Source organism: Nycticebus coucang, chromosome 8, assembly GCF_027406575.1.
Source record: "Nycticebus coucang isolate mNycCou1 chromosome 8, mNycCou1.pri, whole genome shotgun sequence".
Lineage (NCBI taxonomy): Eukaryota > Metazoa > Chordata > Mammalia > Primates > Lorisidae > Nycticebus > Nycticebus coucang.
This window is the reverse complement of record NC_069787.1, coordinates 123824820-123841230: the sequence shown is the minus strand read 5'-3', so window position 1 is coordinate 123841230 and position 16411 is coordinate 123824820. Positions and strand designations below refer to the sequence as shown.

Sequence of the window (16411 nt, the reverse complement as noted above, 5' to 3'; positions counted from 1 at the left end):
CATAAATGTTCTTATTAAAACCTAAAATATTTTGGGAGGTAAATTAGTCTCTTGAAAGACAAAAAAAAAAAAAAAATTGTTTTAGTTCCAAAAGCTCAGTTCAACTTCCAAAGGTCTGTATACAAAGTTTACAGCATAGTTAAAATTTATACCATAAACAACGGAGGTGGAAAGATGGCAGGGTGGAGAAGACGCCGTCTCCTCTCATCTCAGATACTAAAACCAGAGGCAAACCTGACAGGTTGGAGAAAAGAAAACAATTGAGAAAAGAGTGCAAGAAAACAAATAAGTGATATGAACTCCTGAGAAAGGGTTCTTTATATCCCAGAGTCCAAATGTATGGCGCTGAAGTGGGCCTCTAAGAGAAATCTCAGGTGGGTTTTAGAGAACAGACTGAGTTCTATCCTGTAGGTGCCAGGAAAAGACAGAAGATGAACATCAACGAGATTCACCCCCTCACAAACCCCAGATGAGAGAAGCTATCACATCCACAACTCCCAGGGCTTACATCATCTCATAGGAGACAAAGAAATCTTAAATTGGCAGAAGTAAGTGTTCCACCACAGAATGGACGTGGGGGGTCAAGGGCTAAACTAGGTTCAGCTGTGGGGAAATAGTTATATCATTGCTTACCTGGACTTTGTGACTGTGAAATTTATATCTGTTAAAAAATCTGGATCCAGAGTAACACTGATGTAATGCTACATCTTCTAAGCTAGTGGTTTGGGGCACCATAAATTTTTCTCTAGTTCAATGGTACAGAATTCAGAAATACACCCAAGTAGCCATCAAAATTTAGTAAAAAAAAAATCTACATTTCAGACTAATGAGGAAAAGAGTATTCACTAACTGAATTTGATGTATAAAGTCATTTGAGATAGTATTAATTGCACATCGTCGTTGCTTGGATGTGAGAGGCAAAGGAAATGAAAACATTTCTGGTTTCATTGACTATGAGAAGCTAATACTATTAATCAACATAAGGTGCCCAGAATGGGGGCATTTTTTAGGGGGCTGGAAGACATGCTCCAGTTTGGAAATGTTGGTATTAGACCAGTGAGATGGCTGGAGGTAGTTGCTGAAATAATTGAAGAAGACAAATAAGGTTTTACTAAGAAAAAGAATGTACTTATTAACAACCTACACAGCAAGCCAGGCCTCATCTTAGTGACTGCAGCCCCATGGGAAGCACAGCCTCTGGGTTTTATACGCAACTTTGAGGAGTATCAGCTGCTTCTTGGAAGTCTCCCAAGACTTAACTCTGTTCCCAAAACAGCCCACCTGCAAGGTCTTGAAAACAACCCATGGCAGTCTTAATAATAACCCACCTTCAGGGTCTTCATCAGCCTCATTTCCATAATAGCCCAGGTCAGCCTAACCCAGACCAGTTCAACATAACCGAAGCACATACATCATCCACCGTGCTCATTTCCAGCTAGCTACCTAACATTTGAGATATCTATGGAGCACTAGGTTCAGATATCTGATCAATATTTGTTGGCTGGAACCTCGGGAGTGAAAAAGACTGCTACAGCACATGGTCACATAAGAAAGGAAGGGCACGGAGACAGAACTTAGGAGAATCCCTGGGTTGCTGGGTCGAGTCTAGGAAGGGGAGTCAGCAAAAGAACTGGAGGATGAAGAGAGAGGGTGGCAAAAAAAATGGTGTCCCAAAGCCACAAGCATAGTGACTTGAGAAGCCAGCCCCGAATGACAGTTAACCAGCAAGCCCTCGGAAGGTGAGCAATGCAGGCTGTCCCCTTGGCCCCGCTCTGCTTTTTTCCATGCGCTCTCTGTAATACAAAGTGTTGTTCAGCTTTTCACATAAAAACTCAAGCACTTTCTTTCTTTCTTTTTTTTTTAAAAACTCAAGCACTTTCTAAAAAGTGAGGGGTATAATCCTCTTCATCTTGGGGATTCACAAATACAGAACATCTAACAACTTTCCCTACACCAGTTGGCAATTCAAGGACAATGAAACTTAGAGTTCTCCAGGCCTTGGTCCAAAAGCCAAATAGCCAAAACCTTCCAAGCAAGTAAATAAACAAAAGCAACAGAATAAACCAGAGTTGACAAAAAACACATGAAAATTAAGTTATGTATTTTTGTACTTTCCGGAGGAAACTTGTTTCTGACAAAAAATATTAGGTTCCTTTCTTACGTTTTATAGCATGGTGTTCTTGTTGCTTTTCAAATCTCATAAAAATTTCCCAACAATTTTCATGTCCCTTAAATCCTGCCAAAGCCAAGGACATTCCTGAAAGCTAAATTTATTCAGAATACTGAGGTAACAGTTTCTACACATTTCATCTTGGTAACTTTTGGGGGAGTTACTCAATGTTTAAACATGTAATTAATCCTAAAGCCCTTCTGATTTTTGTTTGCTCAGGAAAAAAGTAAAACTGATTCAAATTGCAATGAAAGACTATTAAACGTGCCTTGAAATTTATATAAGAAACCAATGAGTTATTATAAAAATAATTCAGATGTGTATATTAGGACTTAAAGCTGCCAAAGCAAATAAACTTAAGATACAAAAATGTTTTTAATAAAGCTGCATAAGATGTATTCAAAATAAGAGTATTTTATTAAATAGCATTTTAGCATCATAATTCAAACTAGACACTAGAAAGGAACCTCAGCAGGTGAAAGAGTAGATGTTTTCTAAAATAAAGTACTAGGGACTCAGGGACATAACTTGAAAGAATTATAACAATTTTTTTCTTATAAATCTAATTTTCATTGTAAGTTTAAGAATATTTAAACACTTTCACAAACTCAGGTATTTTAATAATGGGAAAATTTAATTTTGAATTAGTCCAAATTAAAACTGGTTTCATTTGGTATCACTGTGGTAAAGAGAAATTCCACAAAACCAGTAAATTCAAGAAACACAGAATTATCTCTAGGTAAAGAGATACTTTCACTGAGCTGATGTTTCGCTGTGGTCTTGAAGCAAGCAGTTGCCTGTGTCCCTCGCGTTGACCCCCTTCCTTGGACTTTAGATCCCAGTCTTTCTGTCCTTCCCACAGCGTTACCAACTCCACAGGGAGCTCTTTGTGGCTCCTGCATTCTCCAGCTCTACAAGATCCCTTAATTTTGTTTGTAAATGGTCTCTCTGTCTTAGAAATAAATACACCTGTTAAGTCAGCCCTGCGATCCCCCAGGAGGTCTCCCTTTCTCTCGTTCCTTTCACGTAACATTTCTTGATTGATTGTTCCCACCAAGTCCTTCCTTCAGTGTCACCCACTCAGTCTTCGGCACTGGGAGTGAGGCTTCCACTCCACAATTCCACTCACAACAGACACTACCTGTTCTCAAACCAATGCACTGACCCTGAGGGCCAGCCCCTTCTCAATAACAAGCTACTCCATGCTGGTTCATGTAAAAATTAGATCATTTGAGTTTTTGCAAGGGTGAAGAGCATAGATTTTGTTGTCAAGCAGAGCTAGTATCACCACTCCGTAGGGAAAATTGTTAAACTTCTCTCAGTCTCAACTTGCTCATCTGTAGAATCGGGTAACTCTTCCTCCTAAGGGAAGCTGTGAGGATCAGATAAGAAAATATATGTAAAATTCTTAGTATGGTAAGTGTTTGATAAAAATGACCTATGGCTTGGCACCCATAGCTCAGCGGTTAGGGTGCTGGCCACATGCACTGGGGCTGGTGGATTCAAGCCCAGCCCAGGCCTCTTAAACAACAATGACAACAACAACAACAAATAGCCAGGCATGTGGCGGGTGCCTGTAGTCTCAGCTACTTGGGAGGCTGAGGCAAGAGAATCACCTGAGCCCAAGAGTTTGAGGTTGCTGTGAGCTGTGACTCTACGGCACTCTACCGAGGGTGACATAGTGAAACTCTGTCTCAAAAAAAAAAAAAAAAAATGCCCCAGCCTATTTATCCCACCTTTCTGATTGCTCCTGTGTCCTTGTGAACTCCTCTCCATGTTCCTGTCCCTAAATGTGAATTTTCCTTTCAGCGCCTTATGCCATCCTCTCCTGACAAGCTCCCCTTTATTTTATATATATACGTTATTTTTTTTTGAGACAGAGTCTCACTCCGTTGCCCTGGGTAGAGTGCCCTAGCATCATAGCTCACAGCAGCCTCAAATTCTTCGGCTCAATTGATCCTCTTGCCTCAGTGTCCTAAGTAGCTGGGACTACAGGCACCAGACACCACACCTGGCTAGTTTTTCTTTTTTAGTAAGGATGGGGTCTCGCTTTGCTCAGGCTGGTCTCCATCTCCTGGCCTCAAGTGATCTTCCCACCGTGGCCTCTCAGAGTGCTAGAATCACAGGCGTGAGCCACCTGGCCCTGCCTACTCTCCCCTTTAGAACTTTGTCTATGTTTGCTGTTTCCAGTATGACCTTATACAATAAATAACCTTCTAGTTCTGGCTGTGACCTCTCTGCCAAGCTCCATCCAATCGCACTTCACAAATTTCCCATGAATGAGCTGTTATCCCTCAAATTCTGCACATAACAAAAAGATCTCATCACCTCTACCTCCCAGCCTCCCCCGGTGGTGTCAGAACCCTAGAACCTAAGAGTCATTCTTCAATCATTGTTCTTCTCACCTCCACCTCCTCCCCTATCCAGCATCCTGTTTTACTTTTTAATCTCTCTCCTTTCTGATTATGCTCTTTCATTTCAGTTACCCACAGTTCAGCCAGGGTCTTTATCTTCTGAACACCCAGATTATTGAAGTAGCCTCTCAATTTGCCTTCCAGTATCTTCTCTGCCATCAGCAGATTTAATTTTCCTAAAATGTCAAATTAATAGTAGTGCTCTCCTGCTCAAAACCCATTGACACCTTGCTCCCCTTCCCATTGTCTACAAAATGAAGTCAAATTCTTTAGGCTTTCTTTCAAGATCCTCCACTTCCTGACACTAACTAACCTTTCAATTGTACCCTCCAACCAAAATCTTCCAGGTTAGGCACTGTATCTAATTCATCTCTGTACCCTCATTGCCTACGACAGTTTTAGTCAATGATAAAGCTGAATGGAGCTAACTAAGCTGATCTACTCCCACCATTATTGGTATTCCTTGACTGAATGTCAAATTCATTCCTCATTCAATTCACTTAACTTAATAATATTTATTGCTGAAGTGCCTAATACTGGATAAGGACTATAATTATACAATATTTACAAGTGAGTGAATTAGTCAGGACAGGCCAATTTTAGGCTGTAGTAACTAACAGTCCCAAAATCTCAGTGGCTTTACACAGTTCATTATTCACTTACAAAGCTGGGGCAGGTGGGCTTTAATGAAGCTTCCTTTCACATGGTGTCTTGATCTTCCCGTATGCTTGGATTATATGGACACCTGTATCAAAAGACCCTCCCATAGTCACTGTGGCCAGAGAAGAGAGCATGGAAAATCATATGCTGACTCTCAAACCCTTCCAGCATCCCTTAGAAAGAAGGAAAAGATAGGGAGCTGGAGCTGGGGCCACAGGAAGGTGCTAAAATAAGGACGGGGGTGGGGGGAGGAGATGAAGGGAGTCCCCTGTGAAAGGTATGAAAGGAGAGGGTGGACAGGGGCCGCCACTGGTCTAAGCAAGCCATGGGCCTAACTTCAAGGAAATGAAGAAGAGAGATGCTCCCATTTATCCAAGAATTTGTTAGGAATGCCCACAGGGGCTGGTTGATGAATCTGACCTCAGGAGAGTGGCTATCAAACTTGAGTGTGCATCTAAATCACTGCGGAGTTTGTTGAACCAAAGATCAGTCATTGCCCCCCCACCCACCCCCACGCCGAGTTCACTAAGCAGGTGTAGGTTGTGGCTGGAAATTTTATATATCTAACAAGGTCCCAGGAAATGTTGATGCTGCTATCCTAGGGACTTACAGCCACAGGTTCAAAATATTATATAAAAGCATGTTCTCTCCACTAAGTTGGAACTACCTGATGGACACACTGTGCAGAGAGGGACCTAAAGGTTGCTGGCTGTGGAGCAGCATGAGGGGAGGGCAAAAACCCACCTGACAGGGACAGTGAACACTATCCGGGTGATGACCCCACTAATGCCCTGACTTAAGCATTACAAAAGCTATCTGTATAACGAAGGCATTTGTTCCTGTTTCAAATGGACCCTACTCTCAAAGAGCCCACAATTTAAACTATGTTAAAATGACAAGAAAATGCTCCTATTAGTTGAGAGACATATGGGTTTGAAATGATCAGGATTGGAGTAACAGCTAGACCAGTGCCCCCCTGCCTGGTAATGGCCCTCCTCCCTCTTTGACTCCTTTCACGCCTTTCACAGGAGACTCCCTTCACCTGCCCCAACCCCCCACCCACCCACCACCATCTTTATTTTAGCACCTTCCTGTGGCCCCAGCTCCAGCTCCCTACCTTTTCCTCCGTCCTTTCCTTTCCCCTTTCCCCTGAGGCTACAGTTACTGGTATTTACTCACCCCAGGGACTAAATTCTTAACCACTTAACAAGGTTAAATTCCTTAGATAATGCCTCCCTGCACTGAGTCTTATCCCTGGGAAGTAAACCCCCCCCCCCCAGTATTTTCTTTCTGCCTTTTTTTTTTTTGCAGTTTTGGCCAGGGAGGGCTTGAACCCACCACTCCTGGTATATGGGGCCAGTGCCCTTACTCCTTGAGCCAGAGGCACGGCCCATCCCCTAGTATTTTCATGTATAGGCTTCCGGACCTTTCTTTTTACACTCAAATATGTAATCTACACAGGAATTTTTTTTTTTTTTTTTTTTTTGTGGTTTTTGGCCAGGGCTGGGTTTGAACCCGCCACCTCTGGCATATGGGACCAGCGCCCTACTCCTTGAGCCACAGGCGCTGCTCAGGAATATTTTTTTTTAATGGAAACATGCCATAATATCCTTCTTCAACTTGCTTTCTCATTTTCCCTTGATATGTCAGAAACATCTTTCCTAGAAACATATTTACACTAAACTCTATACAGGCATTCTTCTAGGGCAGTGATTTTCAAGCAGTATGCTGTGAGAAGATCTTATGTGTGCCATGACAATTTTTAGAGACAATTAATACATAATTTTTGAAAGAAGTCCAGGCCGGGTGCGGTGGCTCACACCTGTAATTCTAGCACTCTGGAAGGCTGAGGCAAGTGGATTTCCTGAGCTCATCAGTTCAAGACGAGCCTGAGCAAGAGCCAGACCAGTCTCTAAAAAATAGCTGGGTGTTGTGGCAGGCGACTATAGTTCTAGCTACTTGGGAGACTGAGGCAAGAGAATTGCTTGAGCCCAAGAGTTTGAGGTTGCTGTGAGCTATGATGGCACAGCACTCTACCAATGACAACAATATAAGACTCTGTCTCAAAAAAAATAAAAATAAAATAAAAACCTCAGCAAGCTTACCTTTTGGGGAAGAGGAAAGAGAAGGGACAGAAAATAAAAAGAAAAAAAGATAATAAATTTCAGTTAATAGTATATACTAAGAAAAAATATTTAAAGGAATATAGAGGAGCAAAGAGGAATATTTTAAATAGTGTGCCAACCAGAATCCCAGCAGGAAGTTCACCCCAGATGGTGTAAAGGAAGAGAATTCCTTTGACATTTACAGAGGCATGAACAGGGCTGCAAGGCAACGGGGAGAAGAGAACACTGCAAAGGGCCGAGGGGACACAAAAAGGAAGGGGCAGTGTCGGCGGGGAGCCTGGTGCCAGCTGGGCCCAGGCAGGATGTGCAGGAGGCCTGGGGCAGCAGGATGCAGCGCCCTCTGGAGATCAGGCCTGACCCCGAGAGGGAGTAGGGAAGCAATTCCATGACTTTCTCTGTCTCCATCTCTGCCAGCGCCAGGCAGAACCCAAAATGAAGCATGAGGCCATGGGAGGTGGGGAGGGGGCATAGTGAGTAACCAGATTTCAGGTAATTTGAAGACAGAGCCAGTAGGTTTGCTGATTGGACATGGGGAGTGAAGGAAAGAGATGTATCAAGATGACACACAGGTTTGGGGCTGAGCTTCGGGCTGAGCAGAATTCCCACTATTGAGATGAGGAAGCTGAGGAAGAAGCAGGTTATGGAAGTTAAGAGTTTGGTTTTGGACACGTCTGGTATGAGATGTTGATTAGACACACAAATGGAGATGTGAGTTTGAAGCTTAAAGGAGATACAAATTGGATTCATCTACACATAGATGGCCTGGGGTCTGGTTAAGACCACCTAGAAATGGTATGATAGATACAAAGAGAGTAAAGGACGCCGTCCCTAGGATGCCCCAAGATTTAAAGGTCGGATCAGATGGAGCCACCAGAGGAGACAGAGATGCATCCAGGAGAGCAGGAAGGAGCCAGGAGAAGATGGGGCTGGAAGGCAAGTGAAGGGCATTTCCAGGAAAAGGAGTGGGCAGCAGTGACCAGACTGAACCATCCCACTGAGGCAGTGGGAGTGGAAGCCACGTTGGAGTGAGCTAGAGAAAAAAATGGGAGGTAGGGAAGTAGAAACAGGCTGTTTTTAGAGACAGTGTCTCGCTCTGTCACCCATAGCTTGTAGCCTTGAACTAGCGGCCTCAAGTGATCCCCCTCTAGGCCCTGGAATTATAGGCTGAGCCCCCAGGACTGCTCGGCCTCAGGCGGTCTGTTTTCAGTAAGTTTTGTGATGAAGAGCAGTGATAACTGGAGGGTAACTTGGGAGACATCACAGGTTGTATGCCCCTGGGAATGTGATCCTCTAAGGAGGTGAAAGCTGATGCTTCAAAGCTGATGCTTCAGAAAGGGGACGTGAGGGGGATCCCTGAACTCAGCAGTGGGAGGGTGCCGTAAGCTAAGCTGACACCGAGGCACTCTAGCTCCAGGCAAAAAAAGAAGAAAGAAGAAAAAAAGAAGAAAGGAGGAAGGGAGGGAGGTGAAAAAGAGAGAAAAAAGAAAGAGAAAAAGAAAAAAAAAAGGGGGGGGTGTCACCCATAGCTCAGCAGTTAGAGTGCAGGCCACATACACCAAGGCTGGCGGGTTTGAACTCAGCCCAGACCAACTAAACAACAATGACAACTGCAACAAAAAGGAAAAAAAAAAAAAGCCAAGCATTGTGGTGGACCCTTGTAGTCCCAACTTCTTGGGAGGCTGAGGCAAGAGAATCCCTTAAGCCCAAGAGTTTGAGGTTGCTGTGAGCTATGATGCCATAGCACTTTACCAAGGGCAACAGCTTGAGGCTCTGTCTCAAAAAAAAAAAAAAAAAAGAAAGAGAAAAAGAAAAAAATTTCTTGAGGAAGTATCCTTCCTCAGTGGGCCTCCAGTGACGCCGTGCAGTGAGAGGTTATCCCACATAGACACAGAGACAGTTTGAATACTATAACAAGAAGGAAGATGGTCTCTAGACACAAAGGCAGGTGGACTTGGGGATGGGAAGGAAGATCGGCTTTCTTTTCTTGGTCATCAAGGTCATCAGCTGACAGTGAGACCAGAAGAAGGTACTGGAGGTCTGAGGGGAGAGATGAACACATGAACTGGTCCCTCTGGGCAGGAGGAAAAGATGGCTTACCATACAAGTGCAGTGGGACTGTGCAATGGCATCACAGTAAACCTGCAGTGAGACCAGCCAGCAGAGTGGATTTTCTGTACCTGTTCCCTCCATCCACATGCAGATGCTCAGGGACAGGGACAGGGGAGGCAGCAACTGGTTTGTCCCAGGATTTGGGGTTTTCCTTTATAATGACTGTACAGTGGTCTATTTTTTGTATGGAAAATGATTTGATGTTTTAAGTTAAAGAGTCTAATAACAGATCATTATTCATCATAGAAAGTAAGATGATATTTTTTAAGTTATATAAAGCATAACTTAATCTAGGTCTTGATTATATTTTTATATTTGGAAGGTCTGAGGCAACTTATTTTGAAAGAGAATTTTTAATATGTAAGGGCGATGATGTCATTTATAATGTTATTTGAGCTTTAGGATTTATATTAGTAAGTCAAGTTTGAAAGCTAGCCTATGAATCAGCATGTTCGTGGCTTACACATTGGGATGCAAGGTGGCTGGACATAGGGGACCAGGCCAAGCTTGAGGCTTTGTTTGGGCTCACCTGTGCTCCTGGGGTCTCCCTCCAAGGCCCAGCTGAAGGGCCTTCCCATCCCTCACAGTGATGAGGACACATGAGGTGGGGGCCAAGCAGGCAGTGCCTCTGGAAGCCTCAGCTCAGAACCAACACACTGTCATCTGCCCACATCCCATTGGCCAAAAAGGTCCCATGGCCAAGACCTACATCAATAGGAGGAAAAAATATAATCTCTCCACAATGGGAAACACTTCCAATCCCAGGGCCCCAAACCTAACAGATCATTTTATTATAGGATGAAGAACTGGGGACAGTAATACTAATTACTACAGGTAGAATAAGACTTCTTTATTTTTTTGAGACAGTCTCACTTTGTCACCCTTGGTAGAGTGCCGTGGCATCACAGCTCATAGCAACCTCAAACTCTTGGGCTCAAGCGATTCTCTTGTCTCAGCCTCCCTAGTAGCTGGAACTACAGGTGCCGCCACAATGCCCAACTATTTTTTTTGTTCATTTGCTTGTTTGTTTAGCAGGCTCAGGCTGGGTTCAAACCCACCAGCCCCAGAATATGTAGCTGGCACCCTAACCACTCAGCTATGGGCATCCCCAGAATAAGACTTCTTAACATCACTGAGAACTGTAGACTTCATCATCAGACGATTAAGGGTTTTGTAAATATGAGAATTTGATATATACCTGATGTAATCCATTTAACACCTCAGAAACTCTCTGGACTTCTGGGTTCAGAGTGACTAGTCACTGGTCTGAACTCCCTATCCATTCCTTTCCTAATCATCTAAACTAGCATTGACTATTATCAAAGGGACCCCCAAGTTTGGTATTTCTGAGTTAAACATAAGCTAACCCTTCAGAAGGCTAATCCTTCCTTCCCTCTTAACCTAGTTGAGTGCTTGGGAAAGTTCCCCATTTAAGATCCCTAGCTCCATACATTTAAAAGAACTCTGTTTCCTCAGGCAAGCTGTTTTAGTTCAAATAGTTTCAGAATGGAGTGTGGTAGGAAATGGTCCAGGGGGTGGGAAGTGGACCACAGTTGGGATGAGAGGACAAGGGCTTACAAGGGATGCTGTATTATAAATGCCTCAGAACACAGGGCATGAAACAGCGGCTCCTGAAGTCCTCTAAGCTGGTATCAGACACGATTCTATCAGAGATCTGAAAGATTTAAACACAAATAAATGAAAAGAAAGACAGAAAAAAATAAAGGTTCTCTTTAAAATTGCAGTTGTTTGCTTCTGAAAGCGGAAGTGTTGTGGTGTGGTTCTTGCCCCTTAGCAAAGTGCCGTGCATGGGTTCATCACTTTCTGGCTTTTCTGTCTTCTCAGAACCTGAATAGGGACCTCGTTCCTGGTCGGTGATCTTCCTTCTTGACTGTTTCCTGAGACCTCGCTCGTTTCATCCGTGTTCACAGTTTCCTTCGGTTTCTTTTGATTCTGTTATTTGATGCCCTTTACTATTGTTGAATCCGTGGAGCTATATTCAGACTCTATTTAATGTTTTTAAACACACGCGGGGGCGGCACCTGTGGCTCAGTCGGTAAGGCACCGGCCCCATATACCGAGGGTGGTGGGTTCAAACCCGACCCCGGCCAAACTGCAACCAAAAAAATAGCCGGGCGTTGTGGCAGGTGCCTGTAGTCCCAGCTACTCGGGAGGCTGAGGCAAGAGAATCGCCTAAGCCCAGGAGTTGGAGGTTGCTGCGAGCTGTGTGAGGCCACGGCACTCTACTGAGGGCCATAAAGTGAGACTCTGTCTCTACAAAAAAAAAAAAAAAAACACGCGGGCATTCATTTAGAGCATCAGATGCATTTGGAAGGTCCTGCTGAATCACTAAACATCTTGTTGGCTATTTTGATCATCTTTCCTTTTCAGTGGGAAATCGTAGCTTCCTGGATGCCGTGTACTCTGCGGAGGTACTGAATTGTGATAATGCCTTCAAAGCCTATCTTTACATTACCAAGGGCAAAAATCCCACTTTTTTTTTGACTGTGAATTTATTAGGCAATTCCAGAATTGTGGCTTGCATTAAAGCCCTGCAATTCCTCCCCAGTATGGTTAGTAAAAATCCTGAGGCAAATCATGGAACAATGCAAGATCCAGCCAGTGAGAGACAGGAAACCTATGTTTTATTCTATATAATGTTTTAAAAAATTACTTGGCTTGTTAGGTTTTAAAAGAAGAAGAAAGGGGCCAGGTGCAGTGGCTTGTGCCTGTAATCCTAGCCCTCTGGGAGTCTGAGGCAGGTAGATCGCCTGAGATCAGGAGTTCGAAACCAGTCTGAGCAGGAGCAAGACCCCATCTCTATCAAAATGAGAAAAACTGGCCAGGCATTGTGGCAGGCACCTGTAGTCCCTGCTACTCAGGAGGCTGAGGTAAAAGTATTGCTTGAGCCCAAGAACTGGGAGCTATGATGTCATGGCACTCTAGCCTGGGCAACATAGTGAAACTCTGTTTCAAAAAAAAGGGAAGAGATCTTGGACATTTTAAAGCCTGTTAACTTTAGGTTATTTACCTTGATTTAACCTGACCTCGTTACTATTTTTTACATGAGGAAGTAACTGATTATATAGACTGATTTTGTTAATCCAATTTACCTATTGAAATTCTCAGACAAGTCACTAGATTTTGCAACTTGGTTGATTAATTTAAAATCCTTGCCATATTAAGAATTTGCATGAATAAAATTGTTATTTAACTTCCCTGAGACACCCAACTCCCAAACATTAGGAGAATATATAATTTAATGAGCATTTATTAAGTGTCTTTACCTAAATGGAAAGGATTGTTCTTCCTCCATTATCTCCCTCGGGGCATAACTTCTTGAAGGTATATATTATCTTCAATTAATTTCCAGTATAATATCCTAGGACAGTTTTATTAACTCAGTGGTTATTCAATTAATAATAATTAAGTGCATTTTTTTCAGACTCAATCACTGATCATTTGGTAGTAATTACCTCAATAGAACTGTAATATAAAGTCAGAAATAACTGTTCATCTGGATTAAATTAATAGGGTTTACTATACAATTCAATGGATAAAGACAAGGATAAATGCCTTCAGGGCAAAATTGCATGAAATGATTAAAGAGAGCAGAGCTGACCTTTATTTTAAACTAATAGTTTTACAATCTTGTCTCTTCACCAAAAATTGTTAATTCCCAGTATTTTCCAATCCTTCTGGGCATATTAAAAAAGGAAATGTTGTAGTTTAAAAGAGACTGTTCTTCTGCCCCCAAATAAGAATATAAATAAGGAATCTGAGTCTAATTACCCAGCCCTGCATTAGTCCCCAAGAAGAGAATAAATGTAAAGTTTAAAAACATGTTTCCATTTTAGCCTTTTTAGAAGACCTAGAAAAAGCCACGTTTCTCCTTAGTATAGAAAAAATATATATAGTAGACATTATTTTTTCTTTAAAAATTTTTTTTTCCCTTGAGACAGAGTCTCATTATGTCACCCTCAGTAGAGTGCTGTGGCATCACAGCTCACAGCAACCTCAAACTCTTGGGCTTAAGTTATTCTCTTGCCTCAGCCTCCTAAGTAGGTGGGACTACAGGCGCCCGCCACAAAGCCTATTTTTGTTGTTGTTGTTGTCATTGTTATTTAGCAGGCCTGGGCCGGGTTTGGACCACCAGCCCTGGTGCATGTGGCTGGCACCCTAATCACTGAGCTATGGCGCTGAGCCTCTTCTTTTAAATTTTGAATTTGAAATAGACTTTACTCTTTGCCTTCCCCACCTTTTGTTTCCCTTCCAAACAATGCAGTTCTAAAGCTCTGTCCCTAAAGGAGAGACCATGGTGGCCCAGAGCAGGACATAAGAACGGAGTACAGCAGGGTGTCAGAGCCTGAGCTGAGAGAGGAGTGTTCACAGAAAGGGCACTCTGGGGCCAGGCATTGTCCCATGCCTGCAATCGCAGCACTTTGGGAACTTGAGGCAGGTGGATTACTTGAGCTCAGGAGTTCAAAACTGGTCTGAGCAAGAGTGAGACCTCATCTTTACTTCAAAAAATGTATATAGAAAAAACTAGCTGGGCATGGTGGTGCACACCTGTAGTCCCAGCTACTTGGGAGGCTGAGGCAAAAGGATCCCTTGAGCCCAAGAGTTCAAGGTTGCTGTGAGCTATGATGACTCCACGGCACTCTACCCAGAACAACAGAGTGAGACTCTGACTAAAAAAAAAAAAAAAAAAAAAATTTTAAAGGCACTCAGCTGTGGGCTGTCAGAGCTCAGACAGTGTGAGGAAGGTGTCCAGCTGCCAGGCTCCCCAGCACAGAACATTCCTACCATAGAGACAGACTTTCGCTATGTTACCCAGGCTTGCCTCGAACTCCTGCCTCATTCTCTGGAAGAGCTGGAACTACAGAGCATTAAAGTCAATGCTGTAACTCTGAGTCTGAAGGCCTGAGGACTCCCTGATTCTCAGGGGAGGGGGAGAAGATGGGGCAAGAGTTTACAGGCTGGAAAATCTCGCATTCTGGTATCTGAGGGCAAAAGAAGGGTGTCCAAACTCCAGGAGAGGGAAGAGAGAGAGAATTTACCTTTCCCCTGCCTTTTTGCTCTAGCTAGGCACCTCACTGATTGCATGGTGCCCACCCACACTGAGGGCAATCTCCTACTGACTCATACCCCACTCGCCTCTGGAAACATCCTCACAGAAACAACTAGAAACAGTACTTTACCAACTATTTAGGTATCCCTTAATCCAGTCGAGATGACACCTAAAGTTAACATCACACCCACCAAAGATGCATGAGCTGAATGTGACGCTAAAGAAACATCAGACAGTGTGATAGACCTCTGAAAACGTCTAGGTTGCACAAGTCAAAGAAAGACTAGGACTTCTTCCAGTTTTAGGAAACTAAAATGACATAAAAATGTACTGCGAGATCCCCTTTGTTAGAAAGCACATAATTAGCATGATCGGCAAAAAGTACATGGGGCCTGAGGGTTAGAAGTGACCATGTATCCACGTTAATTTCCTGATTTTGATGTTTATATTGTGTTTATATAGGAGAATGTATTTGGGAGGAAATACTGAATTATTTCCCTGAAAATTTCAAATTTTCAAGAAAACAAAAAGTTTTCTGTCTTGCTCTGCACTTGCAACTTTTCTGAAAGTTTGGTACTGTTCTAAAATTTAGACTATATTAAAAATAAGTCTCATTACTCAATTTGGATTGTCCTCACTTTTCATTTTTGTATCCTGAGTACTGCATCTCAGGCTCTTTGCAGCCCCAAAGTGCCCAGAGCACAAAGGCACTCAGTAGGGTTACCTGAGCTGTGGAGAGGCACATCTCTGTCAGCCTCCTTTATTTCCAATTAGAGTGACTTTTTCCTGTCAACTTCAATGATGCTTCTGAGAAATATATTAAAATGTCAATGACTCTGAACAGTATTTCTCTCCTCTTATCGCCTCAAATTATATTTCATTTAACCCCATCCCATGCCCCAAATAAAACTAAATCAAAGAAACACATATCCCAAGCAATGAAAGTTCTTATTTTCAGCACCTGTGGCTCAGTGGGTAGGGTGCAGGTCCCATATACTGAGGGTGGCAGGTTCGAACCTGGCCCCGGCCAAACTGCAACAAAAAAATAGCCAGGCATTGTGGCAGGTGCCTGTGGTCCCAGCTACTCAGGAGGCTGAGGCAAGAGAATCGCCTAAGCCCAGGAGTTGGAGGTTGCTGTGAGTGTGTGACACCATGGCATTCTACCAAGGGCAATAAAGTGAGATTCTGTCTCTACCAAAAAAAAGTTCTTATTTTACATGCAATTTTGTCATTTTGTTGTTGTTCTTGTTTAGATTTTACTTTTAGGCTATTTTTTTTCCTACTCTATCCATCTTCCTATACACATGGTCTTCCATTTTTCTAAATTCAACTTCTATGTAACGTTTTTCTTTTTACATACATTATACATTAGGGCCCTTAAACGAGTGGCCACATTCTGAATTTTTTCCTTGGTATCCAGTGTTTTGAGCCATCATGTGGCGAACTGCCCTGGGACCAATCAGCTGCTCGCTTTGGCCAGTAGAGTCATCTCCATCAGCGGGGAGCACCATAGAAAGAGTTTGACTGCTATAGTATACCTTACTTTATAAAAAGTAGTAGAAAAATGAGAAGCTGAATTGTTATTGTACTGAAAAATGCAGCTTTCATAATAGTAATAGTATTGAAAGGTGGAACTCAGTGGATAAATCAAAGCTGTAGTTCTCCATCCTCACCCAGTGTCCACTGGACTGGTGACAGCAGGTTCTGTTGTGGGGGCAAAAGATCAAAATTAAAGAACATATACAACATGCTAGAAATATATCTTCAAAGACTGATTTTGTTAGCATAATTGGACTTACTTTATAATATACGTTTGAATTCAATTTTCATGCATGCTTCACAAAGGCCTAAAACATATATA

The 16411-nt window shown here is 42.8% G+C and overlaps 1 long non-coding RNA gene across 3 annotated transcripts in view; it reads right to left on the bottom strand.

Annotated features, from left to right (window-relative positions):
• The window catches only part of LOC128592732 (uncharacterized), a 135441-nt gene that overhangs the window by 53214 nt on the left and 65816 nt on the right, over window positions 1–16411 (bottom strand). Inside the window, exons 6-7 of one of the 3 annotated variants that reach the window (XR_008381993.1) lie at window positions 16350–16397; window positions 12740–16254 (exon numbers count right to left, since the gene is read on the bottom strand). The exons of 1 other annotated variant lie outside the window; for it this stretch is intronic. This is a non-coding gene — a long non-coding RNA (uncharacterized LOC128592732). Of the gene's footprint in view, window positions 1–12739; window positions 16255–16349; window positions 16398–16411 lie in introns of those variants that run through there. One more of the 3 variants, XR_008381994.1, reaches the window with a different exon arrangement.